At 50.5% G+C, this 19670-nt stretch overlaps 1 protein-coding gene across 4 annotated transcripts in view; it reads right to left on the reverse strand.

Annotated features, from left to right (window-relative positions):
- Daam2 (dishevelled associated activator of morphogenesis 2) overlaps positions 1-19186 on the reverse strand; it is a 96055-nt gene extending 76869 nt beyond the window's left edge. For all 4 annotated transcript variants that reach the window (XR_007211194.1, XR_007211193.1, XM_048347822.1 and 1 more), the window contains exon 1: positions 18934-19186. The gene's annotated coding sequence lies outside the window, so the exon portion shown is untranslated. The remainder of the gene's footprint in view (positions 1-18933) is intronic.
- Positions 19187-19670: the final 484 nt, after the last annotated feature.

Genomic DNA, 19670 nt, shown 5'->3' on the forward strand with positions numbered 1-19670 from the left:
TTATCATTCATTATTGGGGATCTATGCCCACCTCAAAAAACTTCACTCTGTAGAGGTCTCTTCACTCAGGTATTGTTCCTGCCACATAAAGTGGCTGGTGTTGTGGGGGGAGGCATTTAGCAGAACTGTACATGTACACACACACACACACACACACACACGCACGCACGCACGCACGCACACACACACCCCAAACTGCCTCTGTTCCCCCTCTCTTGCCAGTGGGAAATGTCATCGGTCAATGCCCTCAGATGACCTGTGAAGGCAAGTTCCTCAGCTGGGGTTTGAGGGAAGGGAGGGTGGGCAGCTGGCGAATGAACACGGTGGGTTATTGGAAAGAGTCGATCTTCTTCCCTCTGCCTCTGAAATCCACATTTCTTTTCCTGGGTTGGCTCACGAGCCTGAGAGGAATCTCACTGGCTGTTCTTGGTGACAGGCGTTTCCTTGGGAATGCCTGGCTTTTCAAGGAGGAATTCTTGTCTATCTGGGATTCTTGGAAACAAGACAAAGAATGAATGAATGGCTGGCTCTCTCCTAGGTTTGGAAACTCTAAGTACTCACAATAGAGGGGGGAGGGAGACAAAAAATTTTTTAAAGGAGGAGGAGAAGGAAGAGGAAGAGGAGAAAGAAGAGGAGGAGGAGAAGGAGGAGAAGGGAGCAGAGTACGTTGGCTTCAGAGTCCAGGGTGGTGGGATGAGATATGGAGTTTCAAGTTAGCAGCTGATCAGAAGTCACCAGCCCTGGCTCTGTAGCTAAAGGTATAAGAGATGCAGAATTAATGCTTGCTGAGCCGGTGGGGTGGGGGGGGGGGTGCACACCACAATGGGAATCTGGTAGTTGGTGGTCAAAGTCACCACACAGGAAAATGGTTGGTACCCATTGGGGGGGGGGGCAGTGCAGAAGGCATAGGTCTTGTGACCAAGCTATGTCACCTCAGCTGTCTGAAGGGGGGAGGGGTAATAGGTCATAGCCACGTGGCATAGCTGCAGTGAGAATGTACAAGTGCCCACCTAGCACACAGTGGGTCCACAACAATGAGGGAGAAGGGCAGTGATGAAGGAGGCATGGCCAGGAAATGGGGAACACCACTATACTGGAACCCCAGCCTCACATCCAGCCTCCGAGACCTCCGCTGTTTAGGGTTCAAGCCTAGATGTACAGGCTCTATATTCCAGCAAGAAAGCACAGAAGGTCCACCCATAGAGATTCCTCCATCTCTTCCCCTTGACGCTGTCTATGACTATATCTCCCTCCCAGGAAACAGGAGAAGAGCCGGGGCCTGCTGCCTGGGAAGCTCTGGGAGGTTGGAATCCACTGGGGGGGGGGGGGGGGGGCGCGGAAATCCCACCAGGAGGGAACCCTAGTGACCTGGGCATCCAGACCCCAGCCCAGCGAGTTCCAGCCTTGGAGAAGGCCACACACTGACCACTGAGCCCAGCCAAACTGGGGAGAGAGAACAATGTGTCCTCTCTGAGGAGTTCAGAAGCACAGACGGAGCTGGCAAAGGTGTGTCAAGGAACCCTCGTTCTGCAGGGGTTCATCGAGGGAGATTTTCCAGTGAGGGCAGTGTTATGGGGGAGAGAGTCTGCCCTAGTAGGGTCACCCCTGAGCTCTCCCCCCACAATCCCCTGGGGCCTGACTGGAGAGGAGAGGCCCCGGTGAATTTACATAACCTCTCCATGGTAGTCACGCTTCTTTGCAGCAGTGGCTCTGGTTACAGCACTTGGGATGGATGGAGAAGGTGGGGAGCAAAACAAAACAAACTCCACATGAGGTTCTCATTTGCCAGAGCCACGTGTGAGAAGCGCTCTCTCTGCACATCCAGCTATAAATACCCAGCTGCCATGGCCGTATGATGGAAAACTCCACACAGACACATACAGCCCTTTACACAGTCGCTGCTGGAGTTGGGACCAGGCCGGACCCCCTGGGGAGAGAGCTTCTCATTCCTGTTTGATGCGACCTAGCAAAGCACCTTCCAAGCCAGGCACCAGTGCCTCAGCGGGCCATCCAAGCTCCTCAGGAGGCTGAAATCTGAGGATCACAGTTCGAAGCCAGCCTGGGCAGGAAAGTCCATAAGACTTATCTCCAATGACTTGCCAGAAAACCGCCAGTGGCCCTGTAGCTCACAGTGATAGGAGAGCATCCAGGCCCCAAGTTCAAGCCCCACAAACAACAACAACAAAGAACGAAAGAAAATAAAGAAGCGATTCCATCCATCCGTAGGTCAAAGGGAAAGCTTCGCGCCAAGCAAAATTAGCCCACAGGGGCAAGGAGAGGCCCTTGCGCCCGCTCCTGGTTGGTTACTGGAGGCGGGTGAGGGGCGGGGCAAGTCCCCGGCTGGTTCCCAGGCACCTCGACCTTGGCCAGCTCTGTGCCCCAAGGGCAATCTGCACCCCTCAGAACCACCCTCCAGGGGACCCCAGTCATAAGGGCGCTGGGGCCCCCAGCAACAGCCTCATCCACGTGGGACTGTGAGCCTCAGCACCCTGTAGCTTAGATGTTGTATTTCCTATGGGCTACACCGGGTCTGTGATTCTCTGGTGTTGATTTTTGTCTTGGCTGGGGATGCTTTGAGAATGGACTGCTAACGAGAGAAGGAAAAGACCCGGTGTGGTACACAAGGCTAATTGGTCACCTCTTCTCTCCTCCTTACATACAAACAGCCCCTGGCCTTCATTTGACACAGCCGCACGCCCTACTCAGAAAGGGTCAGCTTTCATCTAGAGTGCATTTTGGGGACTTCCACTGAACGCACTTATGATCTATTTCTGAATAGGGCGTTCACCAAAGCCTGTTTGCGAGAGCAGAAGTAACTACGTGCACTTTCCTCCTGACAGGAATGTAGATGTGAGGTAAGAGAGGGATGCAGCCATTCTGTCACCATTAAGCAATGAGCACAAAGACCAAAGAAGAGCAGAGCAGAGAGCTCGAGGGAACCTGGCCCCAGACGACACCGTGAAACTGGTCTACCAACTCCACACCACAGACTTGTCTAAAAGGAAACACTTTTTAAAACCCTCCTTGACAAAGCAGCTCTACTCAGGTTTCTGTTCCATGTAGCTCAGTTCAAACTGTAATGGATACAAACCTCAAACCCCAGTGCTGTGGGGTATCTCATGAATAAAAGTCCCTTTGGATAAATGAAGTGGAGCGTCTGCTAGTTTAGACATCCTGAAGCCAGTTTATTATGGGGGTGATTCTCTGAGTACTGAGGTTCTGCAGGGGGCAGGGGGCAGTAAGAGGAGTTGAGAGGAAGGCGCATAGCTTAAAATGCTTTTCGCAACTTTTTTTTTTTTTTTTGGTCAGTCGTGGGGCTTGAACTCAGGACCTGGACACGGTCCCTGAGATCTTTTGCTCAAGGCTAGCACTCTGCCACTTTGAGCCACAGAGCCACTTCCAGCTTTCTGGTGGTTCATTGGAGATAGGAGTCTCACTGACTTTCCTGCCCAGGCCGGCTTCAAACCGTGCTCCTCAGATCTCGGCCTCCTGAGGAGCTAGGATGACAGGCACGAGCCACCGGTGCCCAGCACAACTTTTGTCACTCTAGGGCCATTGTGAGGAGTGGCATTTTATCCAGCACTAGACTAGATGGCCTCTTCAGCTTTCTGGGCTGGTGGACAGCTCATGGCTCTGGGGGCCACACAGATGGCGGGCTCCCCCAATGCCTTGCCTTTCCCTGGTGCTTTGTGGATCCTGGGTATGAGTCAAGGGAACTGAGACTTGTGACGCTGGTCAAGAGGGCAATGGATGAGGAGAATGAAGACACTCCAGAAGGGCACCGAGTGTTCAGAAATGTTGGAGTGTTTCCTCCTCTCCTACGCAGTGATGGATACCTCTCCAAACACAAATCAGATGTTTGTTGAATATTTCTTTTTTGATTGTGTGTATGGGTGTGTGTGTGCCAGTATAGGGATTCGAACTCAGGGCCTGCACAGTGCGCTTTTAGCTGATTCACTCCAGGCTCTACCACTTGAGTCATACCTCCACTTGTGGCTTTTTGTGGGGTCATTAGACACAACCATCTCTTGGATTTTTCCTTCCCAGGATGGCTTTGAACCACCATTCTCAAATCTCAGCCTCCTGCATAGATGGGATTACAGGCGTGAGCCAGTGGCTCCCAGCTAAGCATGTCTGTGCTTCGCATGGGTGGTCTTAACGAGGAACAGACCTTTATCGTGTCCACTGGACAGGTGAAGAACCTGAGGCCTGCGGGAATGACCCCAGTGAGTCATGCAAAGCCCTGCGGCCACTGCGTGACAGGAGAGCGGCTCTGCTCTCAAAGCCCACCGCCTCCAACAGCTCCACGCATCGCCTCCCGGTAGCAAGGGCACCCTGGCTTCGGCCAGTCTCCCCGGGCCTGTTGCTGTGTTGCTTTTCAGCTCTCCCTTCTTCCGCTTCACAGATGGGCACTCCTCTCGAGGGCAGGCCGGCCACCTCAGGGGTGCAGAGGTGTCATTTGCCTTCGGCATGCCTTGCCACGGTACTCAGAGATCGGGTCTTTGCTGATAAGCGGGTCACTTGGTCAAGGCTGCCTCTTGACATCAATCACAGCTCTCGCAGGAGGGCAGGCACCCTCAGGGAAGACCCTGGGGTGGGTGGTGAGGGGTACCCCCGAGGCAGCGCTGGGAGGAACACGCTGGAGACGGGAGCCCCAGCCAAGGGTGCCTTCCGCTCACCTGCTCTTCAGAGTTCCTAAGATCTATGTGGTAAGTGTGGCTTGCAGACAGGCTCGGCTCAGGTCTCAGCCATGGCAGGGAGGGTACCTCCCCCCCGCCCCCCCCCCCGAGGGTCAATGATAAAATTAAATTGCCCCCCCCCCAGTGTGATTTGAACCCTCTTCCTTAGCTGGGCCCCGGTGTTCATGTTTGAAATCCTAGCTACTCAGGAAGCTGAACTCTGAGGATAGCGCGACCCAAGTCCCTTCCAAGGTTCCATTTGAAAAGTCTATGAAACTCTTACCTCCAATTAACCATCAAAGCGCCGAGGCAGAAGCGTGGCTCAGGTGGTAAGAGGGCCAGCTTTGAGTGAGTGAAAAAACCAAGTGAGAATGGAGGCTCTTGAGTTCAAGCCCGAGTGCTAACACACACACACACACACACACACACACACACACACACACACACACAGAAACAAGAAACGTCTTCCTTTTAAACGTAGCCCAAAACCTTGGACCCATAACCATCCGTCTCTCTCTTCCTCCAAACTTTCTGCCTGACTTAATCACCTAAGTAAGCCTCTTGTGGCCAGGCAGCCTAAACCATAGGCTAAATTACATAAAAAGCTATTACCAGGGGCTGGGGATATGGCCTAGTGGCAAGATTGCTTGCCTCGTATACATGAAGGTCTAGGTTCGATTCCCCAGCACCACATATACAGAAAATGGCCAGAAGTGGTGCTGTGGCTCAAGTGGCAGAGTGCTAGCCTTGAGCAAAAAGAAGCCAGGGACAGTGCTCAGACCCTGAGTTCAAGGCCCAGGACTGGCCAAAAAAGAAAGCTATTACCAGGTGAATTAAAGACAGGTCCTCATTCTGGCCATTATGGAAGATGTGTCCAGTCTGTCTGAGCTTCGGGGGCTCAGTAGGATTCGTCTATGGGACGGTGGGTGGGGAGGGGGGTGTTGGGACTGGACAGAAGGAAGAGAGATACCCCCGGGACATCATTTCTCATCCTCTTCCTTCCTTCCTCCCCTACAGGCATGCAAATGGTGACCACTTCCTGGTGTTGCTCCGCCCTGGAACCGCCCCCCCCCACCAGCCCCTACCAGCTGTTCTCCCCCAGGCTCCACAGTAAATAATCCTTCCATTAAACGCTTGTCAGGGACATCCTTGGAGAAGTTTCTGTCCGTTTCTGCCTGGAGCCTGACTGACAAGATGTACATTCTCCGAGTCTTAGAGGATGCAATATACATTCGCAGAGGCACCAGGGTTTGCTCAAGTAAGTCCCGATTTCATGCGGGTTTCATCTTTTCAATGAAGGTGAATTCTGTGTTATATAAATCAACAGGATGCGACTAGAAAGCCACCCAGCACGAACGGCATCCCTCTGGATGGATGAGCTGAGGGTCAAGGCCAGGTCAAGGGCAGGACTGAGCACAGGGGTACTCAAGGACAACTCAGTGTGAGTCACTGGGCTTGGAGGACTCGGGTCAGATTTCAGAGGTGAGGGGCTGTCATAGAGGGAAAGGGACTGCAAGAAAGAGGCAGGTGCACAAATGCGCAGCGTCCGCTGCACTCTGGGAAGCAGGAAGACTCCCAGAAGTCAGCTCGGCTCTGGTACCAGTGCACCTGAACAAAAGGATTCCTGGATGAGGGCCCTTGTGGTCAGTTTGTCATACTGATGAGAATGAGAATTCCCAGTAACTCCCAAGTAAGTGATGGGGCTGGGGGAGGAGGGGCAGAGGGGAAGTGGAGAATGTTGCAACAATCTGTGACATGGGAATGACACCAAAAACTGCTGTCCTGCTTTCTACTATGATGCTTGTTGATCTGTCAAAATACCATGGAACAAATTCACCAGTCAGAAAGGAAAAAAAAAAATCAGGCCAAGATTTGTTATTCCAAAACAGTAGTGATGACCACGTACGTGCACAGGGCATCTGGGAGAAGAGTCTATTTGCAAATATCCCATGCACCAACAATGTCCCAGAAGGACCTGGGACACATGGAAAGCACCTTTCTAGTCACGGAAACCAACAGGATTTCTCCTGGGGAGCACTGGAACAAGTTGGAGCCACTTCCACGCTTCTTCATTGGAATGCGTGAGAAGGGAAGAAGGGTTGTGGGAGGAAGGAAAAGGAAGCCCTCCTCTGCACACCGGCTATGAGCCAAGGAGCTTTTCCATGAGCCATGATATTCGAGATGGAGCACACGGAGTGGAAAGTCTAACAGTCCCCAGGCCAAGTGGAGAATGGCCTCCTTTGAAACCCTGTGAACATTGCATACAGGGAGTGTTCTCACTGGATCCTTTATCTATGACACAGGTACACAGACATCACCAACAGAGGGGACCGTGGCAGCCCCTTGCCTATCTTTCTGCTGGAGGCAGCATCCATATTTTTACCCACAACAAATTCCTAAGGCCTTGAAGAATCTGCGGGTCACTTCCTTATCTACGAAGAAAACTTCCTAGTCCTTCAGACTTGCCACATAGGCGCTATCACCTGGCTTGAAGAGCTCAGAACAAGAGCGCATCTCTCTCCCTGGGGTTCCTTCCTGGCATCTCACACAGCATACAAGGCAAACTACCCAAAACCTTCTCCAGTATTTGTTGGACAACCAACACCATGAACTCCAAGGACTCTCCAGCATTCTGCAGTGTGCCTAGTACGTCTCCTACGCCTTACAACATTCAAACTCACCTCAGCGCTGGAGCCCAAGATCACAATCTTTCCACTGTACACTGGGCAAAAACCAAGCCTTACAAATGCTCCATACTTTGTGGAAGGTGGGGATTCAAACCTGGGTCCTGATACCAAGTGCCCCACGAGATGACATCTTCTGTTACCAATAAACTTGACTCCTTTTATTCCTAGTCCTTTTATACATACACACAGACATACATAGAGACACATGCATACAACTGACTTCTTTTCTAGACCAGTAGAATAGTAGGGCAAAAAAAAGATAAATGTCTAAACAAAGTTCTTATTCTATGTTTAGAAATAAATAGGTGAATGAATGATGAAAGGAGGAACACAAAAATAAAGGGCACCTACATTCAGCGAGTATTCCCTGAAAACTAGCTCTGGCCTGTCACCAGGCCACACCTTGCCTGGTGTGAAGAGGGAAAGAAGGTCAAATCCTGTCTTCCCATAAACAGAGGAGATGAGAGGCTCAGCCTCTCCAACTCCAGAGAGTATTTTGAAAGGGTTAAAAATAACCTAGACAGCTTTGTTGACTAGAACAGCCATGTCAACTCAGACTTCCTGAGTGGGGGGAATGGTGGGAGGGGGGGCTACATCTCAGGGTTGGACTCAGAATTGTTTCCTCGATGTCCCATCCAGCTAGCTCCCCTTTCACTTTTGAGGGAGTCCTGGTTTAGACAGCAAATTACATGGTCTCTCGTGCCTTCCAGGAAATTTATGACTTTCTCCAACAGCCCCTGGGCAGGAAAGCAATTTGCCTTCCCAGGCTCATTGAGCTGCCTTATTCCTTCCTGTCTCTTGTGTGAGTCAAAAGTTACCAGAGGTCCCAGTGCGATTCAGGCAGCCCTGATTTCCATGTGCTGACTCTGATCCTCTGTCCCCTCTTCCGGCATATTCTTTGCAAAGCCAATCAAGTTTCCTCATCTGCACCTCAATCTCTTTGTCTATAAGACTTTGGCAGTGCTCATCTCATGGGATTGCTGTGAAGAGCTGAAGTAGAGGAAATAAAAATTTAAGAAACCCAACACTTAGCACAGTACCTGGTGTAGAGGGCTCCTTCCCAAGCAGGCTTCCTAGAACATTCTGGCACTCAGAAAGGAAGGCCAGGAAGGATGGAAGCATCACGGGAATTCCAGCGACTCACAAGACCCTGCACTACCAATGTGTATCTGCTTCTTCCTTTAACAAAAATGGGAGACACGGAACTAACCTCTCACCGATCTGTTTGTCACTATCCCGTAAAGTTGAACATATGCTCAAAATATAGAACCAGACCCCCTGTGCTTGGGACAAAGGAGCAAGAGATAAGAACGCAGAGGGAAGAACGGGGTTTGGAAGAGCAACTCCAGGAGAATGAACAGCCTCCTCCACATCCTACTCCCTGCAGCACACACATTTCATCTTGCAAAAGCCCAGTAAGGTGGAGATGAACCCCAAAGGCCAGCTTGCCCAGTCCCGTGTTCAGGCAGGACCTTGTCAAGGCTACACGGTTATGTTTATTACTACATCCATCTGCTCATCTTCAATCAGCATGGGCTGGGAGATAAACGCCTATCTGGCAATATAGCTCAAGCCATGAGCTCACTCTCGCCCACTTATTCCACTCTCATAGAAATATCAGTCGAGTGTCACCTAGAGAGCACCCAGAACAAAGGACAAAGGGGAAAATAATGCACATGTTCCTAGTCAGACATAGCTACCACAGTAATCTAGAAAACAATGGACTCCTCCCAAACAAATTCATCGAAGTCATTAAGCTTGCGGGGAGTTTCACCAGGCGCGGTGCCAAGCACTTTGCAGGCACTTCCCTGTTGACACTGCTGACAGCCTGGTGTGAAAGCAACCTGGTTATCTGCAACTCACAGAGCAGACACCAGGGCACAGGCAAGGCTGGATGTTTTCTGAGTGGGTTAGTAAATGGTGAGAAAAAAAGAAAAGGTCCTGGAGAGCAGACTCTGAGAGAGGGCAGGAGGCTTATCAGGAAGGCTCCTGGAATTGTATAGCCTGGAGGAGGGACGGGAGGGTGGAGGGAGAAGGGGAACTTCAATGCAGCCTCACCTCCAACCCCAGGGAGAACCTGAAGCCAGATGCTCCCGTTTTAGATAAGGGGTCTGGACATTCATGGCTCCTATTGGGTGTACAAGCATCTCTTCAACAGAGGTGTCTCCATGGAGGACTGGTCTGTGGTCAGCCCGCCTTGAAGCTGGGGACTTGATCCTGAAGAGAAGATCAGGGGCACAGTCCAGCACCTGCTATACAAAAACGTGGACCCCGCCAGACAATCCGAATGCGGCATTCAAATACAGGGTCCTGGTTTTTCTTTTTCCCATCAGACCTGTTCTCCAATCTTGCCTTTCAGGCTCCCTCCCTATCCTATGTTTCTCGTGTAGTCAGTGACTAAGGAAGACAGGTTAACACAGGTGAGGAGGAAAGGCACGGCTATCATTTGGATCTGAAAGGTATCCCAAGGATCCATGAGGTCCTTGGATTCCGGAAACATGCTGCAGGGAGGTGGGGGGAACTTTATGAGGTGGAGCTTAGTGAGAAGCCTTTAGGTCATTGGGCATACTTTACAACGAGATGGCAAAACCCCAGTCTCTTCCTCTTCTTTCTCTTAACAAAAGCCACAACTCAAGGAGCTTCGTTCCATAACATACTCTCCATCATGGTTTGTGGTCTTGCCACAGGCCCAAAAACAACAGGCCCAACTCACCAGGGACTGAACCCTCCAAAACCAGAAGCCAAAAGAAACCTTTGAGGTTGGTAAGTTTACCTCAGGTGAACAAAAGCAGGCAGGCACAGGGCCTGATGTGTTCCACAGCCTCCTTGAACCCAGAGGGGCTCGCACACAGCGAGGTCATGTTCCAGAGTCGTCAGCAAGCTGGGTACACACCACCACATACACACCCGGGCCAGCCAGGGTAGAGCTTTCCTGGTGGTGGATGAAGCTTGAGGTAGCCGACTCGAGGTGGTCACTCAGGACGGAGCCCCAATGGGCAAGACTGATGAAAAAGGAAACATCCTAGCCAGGCCAGACATGACCTCAAATATATAAAGCTGTGGATGTTTAGATACTAAAAAATAAAGGAAGACAAGAAAAAAAAGCAAGTTCCATCCATCATAGGTATAGATATTTAGGGAACGAGAAGAAATGTACATTACAGAGTAACAGATAAAGGAAGATTCTATTTCAGAAAAAAAAAAAAAAGGCAATCACTGAATCCTAGCTGCTCAGAAGGCTGAGATCTAAAGATTGAAATTGGAAGCTGGCCCAAGCAGATAAGTCCTAGAGAGGCTTATCTCTTTTTTTTTTTTTTTTTTTTTTTTGGCCAGTCCTGGGGCTTGGACTCAGGGCCGGAGCACTGTCCCTGGCTTCTTCTTGCTCAAGGCTAGCGTTCTGCCACTTGAGCCACAGCGCCACTTCTGGTCATTTTCTGTATATGTGGTGCTGGGGAATCGAACCCAGGGCCTCATGTATACGAGGCAAGCACTCTTGCCACTAGGCCATATCCCCAGCCCCTAGGGAGGCTCATCTCCAACTAACCAGAAAAAAAAAAAAAGCTAGAAGTGGAAGTATGGTTCAAGTGGTAGAATGCTACCAAGGACCCAAGTCGTTGAGATCAAGTCCAAGTACTGGCACCAAAAACAAAACAAACAAAAAAAAAAACCAAGCTTTCAAGCAAGACCCTCCTTACCTATACATATATATCCCTGCTAGTATATATGAGCAGAGAAAAAGTTAAGGAAAGACACGCATGCCACTAAGGCTGTCAACATTAGTTACCAGGGCATAGAAGGAGATATGTGATTCAATTTCCACTTGTCTTTGCAGGATATTGATTCACATGTTTAAGCAAGGAAGAATTTTTTCATAATATGAAAAGATCAAGCAAGCAATAGATTATACAAGATTACCCACAATGCACCATGTATGTAGTACAGACCCACACAAAAATACGATTTCGTTCTCATTTCTCCTTTCCCTCTTAGGAGGCAGCCCCTAATTGTCCATTTGTTGAGCACAATCTAGAGAACTATGTAATTCAAAGTGAACACTTTCCTGTGCTGTCCTATGATGGCTGGAAGAGAATTTCATCATCAACGTTTTTATACATGCAATGCCATTACTGCCAAAATAAAGTTGTCACTAAAATCCATGAGGGTGGCGCAACTCATACTGAAGGGGAAGAGCGAAGCCCGGGCTCACCTGCTGTTTGCTACTATCTGCGACGAAGCTTCTCTCCCTTACTGTGTCCATGAAGGCTGACCAGCCCAGCCCACGCCCCAAGATCTTGGCACTTAGAAACGAATAAACCAGAGAAGCCCAAGAACCCAGCTTGTCACATCTGCTGACAAGAAGTCAAAGACTTGGTCCTAAGTTTTTTCTGTCTTTCCCTCCTCCCTGGCTAGCCACTAAGAGAAGCATTCCAGATTTCAAGGCCACCAAAGTGTACAGAGATGAGGAAACAGGAAGTCTGCTTTGAGCATCACAAGAGCCCAATAGCTATACCATTATGATCACATAAGATGATGCTAAGTGAAATGAACTCCATGTTATGGAAACGATTGTTATATCACAGTTGTAACTACTTTCAACGTCCCATCTGTATCTGTAGCTTCTATTATTGATGATGTTCTTGTTTCACCTTCCTGTGGTTGTACCTACACTAGCTCTGTAATCTTATCTGAGTACATTGGAAACCGTGTATACTGGTATTAGAAGTGGGAAATTGAAAGGGAATACCAAAATTGAGAGACACAGGGTAAAAAAAGACAAACAACTACAAAAGCAATACTTGCAAAACTGTTTGGTGTAAGTGAACTGAACACATGGGGGGGGAGGGAAAGTGGGAGGAGGGAAGGGGGTATGAGGGACGAGGTAGCAAACAGTACAAGAAATGTATCCAATGCCTAACGTATGAAACTGTAACCTCTCTGTACACCAGTTTGATAATAAAAATTTGAAAAAAAAAAAAAAAAGAAGTCTGCTTTGTCTCTGCACCCGGTAGCTCTTGTCCACGTGGTTAGTTGTGGTAATGTCTCTGGCACTGTCCCCCCATACCTGGGCAAGTCTCACGCATCCCTTGAGGGTTAACGTGGGTATTACTGCATTGGATCGAGGGTCTATGGATGCTGAACTCACTTGGTCACTATTTGGCTTTAAAAGTGTGGACTCTACAAGGCGACTTAAGTTTCAGAAACTCAAAACATGCCGGGAGCATGAAGGAGACTCAGTCCTTCCTTGACCACAGTGCAGTGTGTTAAATATGATGGGAATGTGTGCCGAGATCTTGGGGTCACAGAGGAAGGTTCCAGAGGGATGAGGATATCTGAGCAAGCCTAGGAGAACGAGTAGGCTAGGAGAGAGAACTACCAACAAGGGAATAGAGGTGGGACATACTTGTGAGTATATTAGGGGATAGAAACCCTAAGCAAACCCTTAAGGGATGATGGGAATTGTAGACAGACAAGGCAGTCAGCCATAAAAGAGCACCTCACTTGCATATCCTGGGCCTGAGTCCTACTCTCTTGCAATGACCCACTATCTCTGAAACCTCCCATCATTCTCGGTGGTATGAGATTACTTAGTGCTAACTGTTTTTGTACTAGATCCTGTGTCTGTCTTGTGACACTGGGTTGAAACTGAACTGTCAGCAAGTACAACAGCAATCATAGCTATAGCCCTCAACCAGGGGTTCACAACCCTCACCACCATCCTATGAGGGAGCTATTATTTTATTACCATCCCCATTTCTCAGAAGAGAAAACTGAGTCTGAGAAACAATAATCTGCATAGTCTTATAATAGGTAAGTGGTTGAGATAGACACTATACATAGATTTTTCTCTGATTCTAGGATCTATATTCTTCATTTGTAATATTCTCTTCACTAATACATTTGCTGTGTTCATCCTGGGAACCGGAGAAGGGCCCAGCCCACCTTTCAAGTAAGGAGACAAGAAGTAAATATTTTCAGCTCTACTGGACATGCAGTCCCTGCCACATCTACTCCATTCTGCCATGATAGCCCGAACACAGTCATAAGCAAATGGACGTGGCTCTGTTCTAATAAAACTTTATCAAATAAGGTGGCAAGCGGGTTCTGATCTTCATCTTACATTATTTTGTGTATTCATGCATTCACTAGCCAATACTGACCATCTTCCTGGTACTCTTTTAAATTCATCCCTTCATAGAGCTTAAATCCTAGTCAAGTCATATTGCACGTTTTCCCTGTGCATGGTAACCTGGGCACCTAGTTTAGTGATTTCCACTCTTGGTTGAGAACAGTGGTTCTCAGCTTAGACTTATAAAACTGTGGCGACCTGGGATCTGCCCTCAGAGACTCTAATTTAATGGTCTGAGGGTGGGTCCAAGTATTGATATTTCTACAGGCCCTCTGCATGATTCTAATGTGTAGTGTTGAGACCTACAGCTTTGGGAGTTACTTTTTTCACTCCATCTCTTCCATTTTCTTGCTATGTGAAATGATATAAATATTTTAAGCCCTCAGAGTTTGGTCTAGAAAATGTGGTTAATAGCAATCTCACAGCATTGTGACATTGTTTAAGTGGAACCACATGCCTTTCAAATTGTAGAATGTTACACAAATTCAAGGGACTATTGTCATTACCCCGAGTCATTATTAATGAGTGATAATAAATTATTATAATAGCAAATGATAATAAATTAGTAGGTGTTCCTTGGTGATTTCTTTCCACAAGTTTGACTTTGAGTCTTTGAGGGAAGATCATGTCTGGCATTTTTAGAAGAAGATGTATGAATTTCTTAATGGTCCAAGTTCATGGATAAATGAGTTGGTGGCCTCATGGGACCGCTTTTGTCTGGCATGGAGAGGATTATTCAGTGCTACACTTTTATTAAAGGTCTCCATCCCCAGAGTGACTTTGGGGCAGTATTGTTAAGCCTCCACTAAGTGGCTTATTTTCTTCGACTCATGGACAAATGTTCAAACCCCAGTGGTCCTGTGAGCTTAGCGCTAGGGGCAGGAAAGGCACTCACGTTGGGCTCAGCCTTGAGCAGCCCACAAATGCTTTCATTTCAACTGGAACATAACCCTCACAATCCTTATCTTACTGAACTAAAACAAAGAGAGGGAGGGAGGTGAGAGACTGAACCACCTGTGACCTCGCGGTGCTAGAACTCAGAACTCAAAGCTCATTCCATGGAAACCCGGGGCCTTCAGCAAGTCACTCAGCCAATGCTCAGCCAAGATTTAAAGTGTCATCAAATTCCCCGATGTTCATTTTTTCCTGATTTTTTTTTTTTTAAATAAAGGGAGAACCTAGAAAGAAACTCAATAGCAACACGTGCGATTGCCCACATTCCGATAAGCCTGGGGGCGGCTCTGTCATAGCGACAGGCAAGTTCAAAGAAAGGCACTTCCTCCCTTCTTGACTGTGCAGTTTCAGAACCTCATAAGGAAACACAAAATAAACAAACCAAAAAAATGTGAGCAGAGAGCTGAAGAAATAGATGCTGCCAGGAGGGAAGAATTCAACTGACCTCCCTCTTCTCCCCACCAACCCCCACCCCACTCAAAAAAAAATATCTGGGCCATCTCAAGTGAAGTTGGCCACTGACTGAGCCTCTTAAAAGCTTAAAAGTCATCCCAGGCCACAGTTAAAGAGAGAGCGTCAACAAAACAAAAACAAATGTGATCTTCAAAGTCTTAAATGTCAATGTGAAGGATAACTTAGATGCCCAGGGATGGGGCAAGAGGCCCCGACGCTGCGCTCACCAACATTAGATGAGGCTCCTTTCCCCCTTTGGGGTCCTCTCCCCCAGCAACCCAGGACAGCCTCCCCACCCACACCCACGGGAGACATTCATGAGGACGGAGGCTGCCATTCTCGACAGCCCATCAGATCCGAGCCTCTTCCACGAGCAATGGCTAAAGAAGCAACCTCTGCCTCCGAGACTCAATTACACACTCACAAGCACACACACACCAGCCACCTTTGCTGACCTTCCCCTCCTCAACCATTCACGAGCATGCCGCTCTGCGACCTTTCTTCCTGGCGATTGGGTAGCTCAAGTTCCTAGAGGGTTTCTTCTAAGAGAGACACCTGGGCCCTGCTTTCGCCCCTAGGGATAATGGACTAGGGACACTCCTGGATAATCCTTACTGGTCTCTTTTTCTGGAGAGAGGACAGGAAGAGTGACCGGAGCCCCAGAAACTCTACTCATTCACTTGCAACCATGGGAAGTATGAGGCTAGAGTTGGCGGGGCGGGGCGGGGGCCACATGCACCTGCTGGTTGAAAAGGGACAACACAATATCGCCTTTAACTAGGTCAGCAACGTGCATCTGTGAGCCTAGCTATCTGAAGAGACAGAGCTCTACGAGGATGGCAATTCGAGGCCCAGCTCAAGGCTGGAAGTTCACATACACACACCCCCTCTTCCATCTCAACCAAAATAAGCTGGATCCCAGTGGCACTTGACCTTCATTCTAGTTAGGTGGGAGGTTTAGACAGGAAGATCACAGCGCAGTCCTTGGTTAAAAAAAAAAAAAAAAGTGAGGCCCTATCTCAAAAATAACCCAAGTGTAAAAGGACTAGGGGCATGGCTCAAAGTGGTAGAGCCAGTGTTCAAGTTCCCATGGAGGAGAGTCTCTTTAGTGGGAATCTACAGCATTCCCAGCTCTGTGTCTGGGCTAGGGTGGGTAAAGTAACTCCCAGAGCAAACCCGGGAGAATCAGGATTCGACGGAGCCTCGGGAGCAACTGCGCACACTGGAAGAATTGAAAACCCTGTTCTGGCTCTCAGCATCCCCTGAGGAATCCAGTGTTGGGACCAGAATATTTCCAGGAGTCCTTCTCTGATGGGTGATGGATCCCTTCCCCCACCTATGATGTCTTTATTTATTACCAGTCCTTGGTTTAAACCCAAGGCCCTGGGCTCTGTCCTTTAAGCTTTGTTGCTCGAGGTTAGCATTCTACCAATCTGGGCTATAGAGCTCCACTTCTGGCTTCTTGCTGGTTAACGGGAGATTAGAGCCTCACAGACTCTCCTGTCCGGTCTGGCTTTGAACTGTAATCCTCAGATCTAACCTCCTGAGTATAGCTAGGATGACAGGCATGAGCCCCCCAGAGCGCCTGGTATAGCCTGTTTTTTAATCATGGAAATGAGTGAAAACAGTGAAATGTGTTACTCCCGTTGGCTCCACAAAACATCTAAGAAGCAAGCCTCTACTTCCCGCCTTATTCATTCTAGGCCTTTCTTCCTCACTCTTGGTTCGGTATCCTCTACCCCTAGATTCCAGGTTATTCAGTAGGAAGGGCAGTTCACCCTGCATGCGTTCCACAATGGTGAAGGTAGGGACTGGGGAGAGAGGTTGTTCAAGGAGAATGCCAGCCTTCAGAAGGTAGAAGCAACTTCCTCCCCTCTCCTCCTCTTGGTGTCCTCTCAGCCTCCACTTCCCCCCCTCTCCTCCCCCTCTCCTCCCCCCCCCTCAGATCCAAGAGAATGTTCTCTCCTCTTTTTGTCCTGATGGGGGCACAAGTATTCCCTTGGTATCCAAGGATCAGAAGGGAAACTTTTGAAAACTCAGGAGTCAGAAGCCAGCGTATACAAGACAATAATGGCACAGTTGTGTATGTATGAGTGTGCATGTGTGCATTTTCTGAAAGTGGGGGTAGGATTAAATTCCTAGCCCAGATGAAGAAACGGCCCACTTGTGTTTCCATGCTCCAGGCCGCGGCGTGAGTCAACACACGTGCGTGCATTTCATGGGTACTGAGCCACCTCTGTTTGCGCGCACTTCTGTGTACCTTGCCCGCTTGCTTACACTGCACGGGGCAACTCTTACCTGAAGTAAAAACAAGTGCCTTTTCTGACCTTGCTGCCTGCTCCGTTTTTTGTTGTTTTTTTTTTAATGGCTCTTCCCTGGGGGTCAATTTGTATAATTTCTTAAAAAAAAAAAAAAAAAAAAAAACCCTCCCCAAATCTCCACTTCCGGTGGGTCTGTTTTTATTTCCAGCTTGCCTTCCTGCTCACACTTTCTGCCCCCCCCCCCCAGGTCATGGGGGAGTCGGGTAATCCTCCTACCCAAACATCTTAGGCTGGCTTTATTGCAAAATGCAAAACCAGAGACCTGCGGGGAGAAAGGCTAGGAATGCAGGTTCTGCCCCTGGCTTGAGGATTCCAGTTACAGATAAGGTTGTGCTGTGCCCCAGATCCGCGGGGTCCAGAGCCCCTGCAGCCCCCCATCCCCTGGCCTTGCCCCCCTCCCCCAAACTGCACCTACATACAACAGTCAGCATTCCCTTCCTGCCTGGGAACACCGAAAATCCCAGAACCCCGCGGCCATAGCCTAAAGCAGAGAACTTCCGAACTTGGAACTCGTCAAAGATGGGAAGTTTCCTTTGTTCCTAAATGCAACTTGTAGGAAAACCTGCAGAGCCCTACAGAGGTGTGATTTTGTTGTTGTTATTGTTCTTCTTCTTCTCCTTCGTTCCCTTTCTCCTAGGAACTTTCCCAACCCACCACGTAACTGTGGCCAAGTGGCCGAAGCAGAGAGAAAAGAGTTAACAACAGCCCAGACCTCAGCAATCTGTGTTCAATTTTGATAAAAATCTCTCGCGCTCCCCTCCACCGCCCCCCCCCCCCCCCGCTTCCTCCGCCCCACAACCCAGACACATGTCTTTATGTTAGACGTTTGTGTCTTGTTTGGGGCGCCCCACGCAGGCACTCACCCCCGGGGAACCTGGCTCTCACCCTGCCCTGTGGACATGTACAAAAGCATCCAGGGCTGGACACGGGGGGGGGGGGGCAGGCAGCCTGCCCCCACCCCGGCTTCGCCCCTTCCCCTCCCCTCACAATTACCATCTCTCAGCTAGGGACCCAGCCTGGCCCCAGGTCGGGCTTACCGCCACGGATTTGGGGAGTCCCCGCCTGGGGACCCCTCCCCGGGAAGTGCTCCTCCTTCGTTGTCCCAGGTCCTCAGTGGGGACCCTGAGCACCAGAAGAACGCCCGGGTTGTGCTTTGCTCCTGGAGCTGGCCGGGGGGGGGGGGGGGTGAGGCAGCCTGCAAGGGAGAGCCGGGGGCTCCGGGAGACTTCAGTGCCCCCCACCCACCCGTCCCAAGTGGACGTCACCCACACAACCGCGAAGCTCCACCACCCCCGCCCCAGCTTGTCAGCCGGCGCGCGCGCACCCGCCGGCCGCAACCAGGACCCAGAACTCGCGTTCCGGAACCAACAACTTTTCTTTATAAAGTTTGCCAAAGACATCGTCCTCGTCCAGATTGCGGGGGGGTGGGGGGGGACAGCCGCGGGGGCGCACGCGCGTGAGCGCGCACACACACACTCACGCTCTCACACACGCGCGATCACACGCACACACACACACACACCCAGCCCACTCCACGCAAACACCGCAGAAAGCACACAACCCGCCCGCCCGCGCGCGCGCGCAGCGCTGCCCGCTTCCAACTCCCGAGCGTGGAGCCCTCTCCAAGAAAGTGAAGGCAGAGGGGAGAGTGCGGCGGGGTCACCCGGCGCCCCGATGCCCCCCCACCCCCCACCCCCGCCCGCGGCACCTACCCGGAGGCCCCCATGGCGCGGCGCGGCCCCTGCAGCCCCGGCTGGGCTGGGGCTCCGGCGCTCCGGCGCTCCTGCGCTCCCGCGGCGCGGTCGGGTCCGCTCCCCGCTCCCCGCTCCCCGCTCCCCGCTCGGGCTCCAGCGGCCAGGCTGCTCCCTCCCCGCCCGCCCGCCCGCCCCGCTCTGACGTCAGGCGTCTTGGAGCTTGGGGGTATTTATGGCAAGGAAACTCTGAATTTCTCCCTAGGTGCCGGTTCGGATTGCAGCTCCTTGGGATTTGTAATTTTCACACTTAACAGACAGAGCCAGGGCGGAGGGAGGGCGAGGCGAGGAGCCGGGAGGGCGCACAAAGAGGGGAGTTGTTTCCCCCTCCTCCCCCGCCTCTCCTGCCCACCCCCACCCTTGTTCTGGCAGGGAGCCTTCTTGGGGCTCCCTGTGTTTTGGAAACATGGCTGGGTCAAAGAGGCGAAGTGGCCACCAGAGTCCCGTAGCTTGCGCCTCTGCTGGTCCTTTGGGCAGGAAGGTGGAGGAGGCACGGTGCAGGGCCAGCCCCGTGGGTGAGGGTCCCGGGCTAGGGGGGGCGTCCCCTGTCCCTCACCCAACTGCCCTTCCCTGGACCAAGTTCCCCTGGCAAGACAGGATAGTGGGCAGGCAAGACAGAGCCTGCGTCCACACCCTAACAACTTTTCCATTTCTTCCTTGGGAGCGTGTGTATTACCAAAAGAAAAAAAAAGTTTATT

The sequence above is a fragment of the Perognathus longimembris genome, chromosome 6 (assembly GCF_023159225.1).
Source record: "Perognathus longimembris pacificus isolate PPM17 chromosome 6, ASM2315922v1, whole genome shotgun sequence".
Lineage (NCBI taxonomy): Eukaryota > Metazoa > Chordata > Mammalia > Rodentia > Heteromyidae > Perognathus > Perognathus longimembris.